Below are 7612 nucleotides of genomic sequence, written 5' to 3'. Positions count from 1 at the left end.
CATGGCCTTGCTGGGCTTCACAAGGCTCACAAAAGTCCACCACATGAGTCTGGCCAGGTCCCTTTAGATGACATCCCTTTCCTCCAGTGTGACATTACAAGGTGTTATGAGAACCAGGGGAAACAGATATTTTTAGCCCATTTCACCTGAGATAGAAAATAACAGTTTCAAAAGACTTCAAAAGCTTAGCCTGAACTCCAACTGTGGAGCATAGTTTACAGGGGAACAACCAGGGTTATTGTATAGGTTTTTTAACATAACATAACCTCCTGTACCATTGAATTGCATATGCTCTTCGTTAAGCACTTGCATGTGGGTAAAATATCAGTTTGTGAGAGGTTACCATGGAGATGAGGAGAAATTACAGCCTCAGTCCTACTGACTTAACCCAATGTGCCAACATGATCCAAGAACATCTTATGTGGCTTCACATATGTGTCATTCAGCAAAATCAAGGGAAAGTTCATTGTGCATTCTCCCACTCAGCTGGGAGAAGAGGAAGTAGAATGGAGCTTTGATCACACAGCTTGTGGACTTGAGAAGCCTCGCCGCATAGATACATGGCTCTAACAAGACTGAGGAGAGCATATTTTTTTTTTTTTCTAAAAGAATGCATCAGGTTGCCTTGAAATCATGGCTTCACCTGGGCTGTATGTCTTGCCAAATTTCAACATGAAAATCTGCATGAATAACCACAGGGAGCAAGCATGAAGGTACTGATATCACTGATGACTGATGATGACTCATGTGACAGCTTTCCAGATGCTGCCGATGGAGATGCTGCCATGGAGCAGCCTGGTACAGGGATCCAGATCTCATGCCAAATAAGGGCACAGGAAGGTAGAAGGGCACAGCATCTTAATGCCCATCTCTCATCTCCAAGCATGAATCCAGATTGCTGTGCACAGCAGGAGGAGAAGGATGATCCTGAAGAAAAGCTTTCTGAAGGAGGCTTATGAAGGAAAACCAGGTTTCTTTGTCCCAAATAATATTTAAACCTTGGAACTGTACTTGCACTCCAGAGGCACTTAACCCACGAACCTCTTAACCATGGTTAACTGATGGGGAAGAGACTGTAATGGTGCCTGTGTCCTCCATCCAGCTCAGCACAGTGAATGGCACAGAGCACTGAGGAAACACCCAAAACTTTGGGATGGGGCATTTGAACAACTGTTCTTTATTCTAGGGATATTCCTTTTCCCCATAATTGGTATTGAGCTGCTCCTAAACTTCCATTTCATGAATGGTACACAATCCTCACCTTAGTTTCTGCTGATTTCTGATCTAAATAAATCAAATTGTAGAGTTCAACCCAACTGTTTTATTTGACCGCCTCAAAAGAAAATTACTTAAAAATTTCATTTCAAGTTGATATAACTTATCTGCAGAGTTTCTAGTTTGGTAATTGAACCAGCAATATGTCAGATAGGATTAATCTTTATTGACCACAGCTCTACCAGCTAGACAGAAGCAGTCACCCTTTAGAGATGTCACTTATGTCTTTAATTTTCAGGGGGAAAATAGTCACTCAAAATTTATAGCAGAAAACAATTTTGCAGTTGTCCCAATGAGATACAAAGCAGATGCCTTCAAGAAACATAAGAAGAGCAGAGCTGACTGATGCCTCCATGGTGCAGACAACTTTGATTCATATTTCAAAGACTGAATTGAGAGTGGATCTGCACTTCCAAACTTGGTTTGTGCTTCTTTCATAAAGGAGACATCCAAACATTGTATTTGGATTTGTTTTCTTATAAATAATATAAAACCCATACTCATTGTTCCTTTTTCAGGCTTGTCTTTTCTCTTATTGTCTGTGCTTGGGAATGTCTGTTCTCAGATTTGACTCCTAGCAGATATTTTCCTAAATGAATTCAGGTTTATTGCATTCTAGTTTTGGTATTCCAGTCTCAAGATGTGCCATTTTACACTTGAAGCATCTCATTTACTTCTAAAGCATTGTTTGAGATTTGAAGGAGACCTGATATTCACCTAAGCTCAAGTACAACTGGCTGAGCACATGAAAATCACCAAGAGTCAGTCTTAAAAAGATCCAGAATAAATCACTGCACCACTACTATTGGAGAATGTGTTCAGTCTCAGCATTTCCAGAACATGTAGACAGCAGTCTGACACCAAGAGAGATCACAAACTTGTGTCTGGGCTTCAACAGAAAATGGGAAATTATCAGGGAAATTATCAGGGAAATTAATGAGTGTAATAACAGCAAAAATAATGATGCACTGACTCTAGTAATTAGAAAAATCACCAAACATAATAAAATGGACTATTATCAAAGGACTCTTATATTAGAAAAATATGCAGATTACAAAGGGAGACTGTTAATGATATATAGAAATTGCATAATAATGTAATGCTGAAAAATCAGTCATCTGAAATTCTGTTTTAGACACATAAGCATTTCCCTTATTTACACAATGGTTGTCTTCTTATTCCTTTCCCCAATATTTACTTTCTTATGCACTTTGTGTAGTTAGTGACATAACCAGAACTCAGAAGGGCCTTTCAAACACAGAATTCAGCTTACCCAAGTAGTCCCTTAAAGTGTCAATTAAAGCTGTGATATGACAGCAGCAGCATTTACAATCCTGAGAGTCAAGATAATATCCTGGTGTACACAGCAAATGACAGAAAAACTCTTCCTGGTGTCATCAGAGTGCAGTGCTGGATTTTTAAGATGCACTTTATCCATCAGGCTCTGATGGAAAAATAATAATAGCAGGTGGGAGAGAAGACAGATGATCTTCTGGTCATTTTGCTCTTCCCATTTGCTCTCTACCTTGTAAAATTTTTTATTACACTTTTGAATCAAATTAACCATTTAAGGAGATCTGATCTTAGTTTGTCACTGGTAGGTATTTTTCCTTACATATAGATAATCTCTTCCACCTAAGCTACAATGGGCTCACATTGTTCACAAAACACGTTTAAATCTTTAGTTTGGTAAAGGATACTTTCTTTTTCCTTTTTTTTTTAACTTTTTTTAAATAAATGTTTTAACTAATTAAGTCTGGAATCTGATCACCTTCAGAGTCATCTCTTTTTTCAGATATGGGCTCTGAGTTCTGGCCAGATAATGGTCAGAATTCCATCTCACTCCACCATGCTTAAAGCTGGGCAGATAATTTGAGGCGTTGGTCTATAACCAACAGAGAGACAGAGGTACCTGCAGTGGAGTCACATCACTAAGAAATTATTTTACCCACTTTGGGGAAGAAACTACATTCTCCAGAGACTCTTTTCTCTCTCTGTGGCCAATAGTAGAACAACTTAAAGCAGGTACATAACTTTTCAGAAGCTGAACTGAAGTGTCAGATACAAAGAATCATCAGTTATTGAGGGCTTAAGCCATCTGTGCACGTCTTTTCTACTGAAGTCAACACAGCTCCTTTCATTAGTAATAAACTTTTTCAAAGGAAGGTCCAGGAGTGCCTGATTCACCCTAAGAGACTGAATGGGGGCTCAGGTAACCTCTTCCAGACCTTCCCAGTCTGTATCTCTATAATATTGTATGGAATAAGGATCAATTACTATGTCAGTGTCCTCTAAAATCCATCTCTAAAAGTGCCTCGTTCTCTCCAACAGCAAAAATGTGAGCTCAGTGACAAACATCACCATCAAATATGTTTATATTTAATCTGGCAAATCCCACCATTGCAGTTCAAATAGAAAGCACATCTTGTGCAATTTACTCTCAAATATTTACATTTTTGATCTTGCAGCTGGGTATCTCCTGCTTTCTAGCACAGGACAAAGATTTCCAAAGGCACTGCAATGCATACAATATTTATACAAAGTAAAATCTCTCTGATATCGGTTATTGAGTGATAATGTGAGAGGTTGAAGAGCAACCTCACAGTTTATATTTCAGTGCAATTTCTGGTTGTCTAGAGACCAGATGTTTAAGCAAAATGATTAGCACTAAGTAGGTGGAAGGTTTGAGGACAGGATGATAATGTAGAACTGAAGATTATACACTCTCCAGAACCTTATGTGACTATAAATCAGCTGGCTTTTTCAAGCTGCACCAGGAGAGAAATTCCATGTATGCCCTCTGTCAAAATGAAGATTTCTAAGAGTGAAAATAGTTATGGTCTGGCTTTGACAGATTGTATTTAATTACTAGTGGAATGAAAGCAATTTTATTTGAATTTTAAGGCAGAATGAATCTAAAAATCTATTGAAGATCAAGTTCTAACATATTTTTACAATGAAGTTGAATGGATAAATGAGTACAATACATAAAAGTCATAGTGATTCATAGAATTAGTCTTTGGAGAAGGCAAAGATTTCTTCCTGTGTGTATGGAAAAAGAATTATAACCCTGACCCATTCACCAAAATGCCAGATCAGGGATTAATACAGTAAACTACATCCGTCTCTGTCCTTCACAACATTATGCTAAATAGACCTCTTGAAAAGGAGCAGGGATGAAATAGATCAGCCTCATCAGAAAAGGGATGACCACAGTTTCAGGTGCACGGTGCCTCTTGGCTTACAAATCCCAGTCATTTCTGGAAAGAGCACTTCAGCATAGTTCAAGAAGAAATACAACCCTTATTCCACCTCATTTCTACATCTGATGGCATATTATCTTTACACTACATGCTGGCAACCTGACATATATTTTTCTAAGAAGCTCAAACCCAAATGCAGTGGTAAAATTCCAGCATCAGGAAGTTCTAATTTTAATGTCACCAAACTTTTTCCGAATATCTGAACTTTGGATACTTTTTCCTTACTCTGGACATTTTTTACCCAGTTTTAAATGTTGTAGAATGAATCCTACTTAGGACTGACTGGCTCAAGCCCTCAGACTGTGTCCTCTTGCCACATCAGCAGCAATATCATTGCACAATAGCAAAATGATATGATGAGTTTTTCATAGTGACTGATTTATGAGACAATAGTTTATTTTCCTTCAGAGATAAGAAATTAATTAACAGGATCTAAACTTTCTTCCTGCAAGCATTTACTTATGTTCTACACTTCATTTATCAGAGTGGGCCAATTGACATCAGACGCACACAAAGTGCATGAATACTATCACTAGCACAGGGGGTCAAAAACTAAATGAAAGCCCTTAGACAAACAGTTGTATATATTCAAGTGGGTGGTTAGGAAGTCACAGCTTGTCAGCTGAGCTCTGGTATTTGGCTTGTGCATGTCCTTAATGTGCAAGAGCACAACTCCACTTTGACATGAGCAGTGGAAAAGAGATTTAAGCACGAGCATCTCCCAGGGCAGCTCTGTACACCAAGAGCAGGAACATGCACAGTGATGACAGCTCAACAGCAAGCAGCATCTCAGGAAAGGTCAGCAGAGATGTGCTGCCAAACCCTCTGAACCATCCTTCTTCAAACCCACTTTCCAAAGGTCACCGCTGCAAGTGATGGGAGGACTTGTGCACGGGATGAGGAGTGTGTTTCTATTTTAGTTCAAGGATCTGCACAAATCTTGCTGTAGGCTTCGGGAACGGACCTGTAGATCCCTTGAAAAATAAATCTTTATTTTATCTCAGCACTGCCTCTTTTAAGAAAGAGCAACACTCAAAAGATTTGCACAGCTGAAGTGATTACTGAAATTCCTCTGAAGCATTTACTCAAACAGAGTGAACCCTTGACTAGCAGGAAAAATTTTAAAAGATTATATAAAAAACTTTTTCTTTACAAATGACTTTTTGTTGAGTCTCTGCTGACTCAAATTTGAGAAATGCCACGCAAACGTATGTATTTCAGTGTTGAACATGTTATAGAAATGTGTCAGCTTGTCTGGGTCTTCTTCATCTATGTGGCCAAAACCAATTTTTCAGAAACAAAAGGAAGATATGAGTTTTATTTAACAAGCCATCACGGAGAGGAAGGACAACAGTGTTACTCAGTGCTTTGTTGATACGAGAGGTGTGCAAGCTGAAAGAGAGGTTCTTTGTGCCTTCCTCCAAAAGGCCTGGAAGGACATAAAACAATAAACAAACTTGACAGCACTCAGGTCTAAGAGTGTGCTGAATAAACCTGAAATGTGTGAATTACAATAGCTCATTTGTTAGAAACACAGAGGTTCACTCAGAGAGAGGAAACAAAAAAATAATTCTTGGCACCATCAGGGAGTACACAGCAGTCTGTGATAGCATCAATCTCATAACATATCTCTTTTTAAAAAAAGGACAAAGACTTTTTCAAAGGAGATTTGAAAAGAGAGGCTGCTCCAAAATACTCATCATAGGTCCTGGGAAGGATCCAGTACATAAAACTGGACTGCTCAGTTCTGGTGTGCCCATCATGAGAAGGATGTGGACGTGTTGGAGTGAGTTCAGACGAGGACATGAAGATGATTGGAGCGCTGGAACACCTCTGCTATAGAGACAGGCTGAGAGAGTTGAGATTGCTCAAAAGGCTCCAGAGAGACCCTGGAGCCCCTTTGAATAGCTAATGAGGCTCCAAGACAGCTGGAGTGGGGGTTTTGACAGGGACATGGAGTCATAGGACAAGGGGCATCAGCTTCAGAATGGCAGAGGAAAGGTTTAGATTAGATATTAGGAAGGAACTCTTTCCTATGAGGATGGTGAGGCCCTGGCATGTGTCCCTCAGAAAAGCTGTGTCTGTTTCGTCCCTGGAAGTGTTTAAGGCCAGGTTGGATGGGGTTTTGAGCAACCTGGTCTACTAGGTGTCATGCCTACCAAAGGCAAGGGGCTTGGAACTAGATCATCTTTTGTGCCCCTTCCAACCCAAGGTTGTTGTGTGATTCTGATTCTATGATTATGTATTGCAGGAATTGAAATGTGGAAATTATTGTTATCAATAATTTTAAGCACCAGACAAAATAATTTTGTTCACCTTTGAACTTATCCCAGATTTTGGCAGAATTTTCCAAAAAGCTTCAGGGGGAAGGCTTAGGGCAGGCAAAGAATGTAATGTAGTCCAAACCAACCTTCCTTCTGCTTAACAACATTTCCTCTTGTGAAAATCTCTCTCCAGCCTTCTTGAAAGTTCCTTTCAGGTACTGGAAGATACTCTAGGGTCTCCTACAGCTACCTGTCCTAGAGTGGGACTGGAAACCCTGGCTTTGGCAGGCGCTCTTGGCGTCGCTGCTGCCTCTGCTGCTGTTACGTTGAGGAGCTGCAGCACGGCCCCAGCAAATGCATCAGGACCGAAAGCTGCTGCTGGCTTTCACCTTCCCTCGGCGCTGCTCGGTGTAACCACCAGATGGGGCGAGGCACCCGCCTCACAAGCTCCGAGTGCCCGATGTTCCCTTACGGACCCGACGGCAGCCCAAAACCGAGCCCATGGCGCCTTGCTACCGCAGAAAGCACCCGGGCAGGACGCGGTGCCGACCTTCACTCTTCCGCTGCGGCCTGCAACCCGCTCCGCCAGCTGCGGCCCGTGTGCTCTCCTTCCCACCTCAGCGTACATAACATTGTTTACTCGTGCCAGATGCCGGCTCCAAAATTGAAAATGTCCAGCGAGTGCTCTCACAGAAAAGCTGTAAACCACACCAGAAATAGTGTGGGCCATGTGCTTTCCTTCTCACTTAAATGTGCAATCCTGATTTTTTAATAGCCTGCAACTAAGCTTGAAAATGGTAAACATTCATG

This window comes from Ammospiza caudacuta, chromosome 2 (genome assembly GCF_027887145.1).
Source record: "Ammospiza caudacuta isolate bAmmCau1 chromosome 2, bAmmCau1.pri, whole genome shotgun sequence".
Lineage (NCBI taxonomy): Eukaryota > Metazoa > Chordata > Aves > Passeriformes > Passerellidae > Ammospiza > Ammospiza caudacuta.
Note: the sequence above shows the minus strand (reverse complement) of the source record.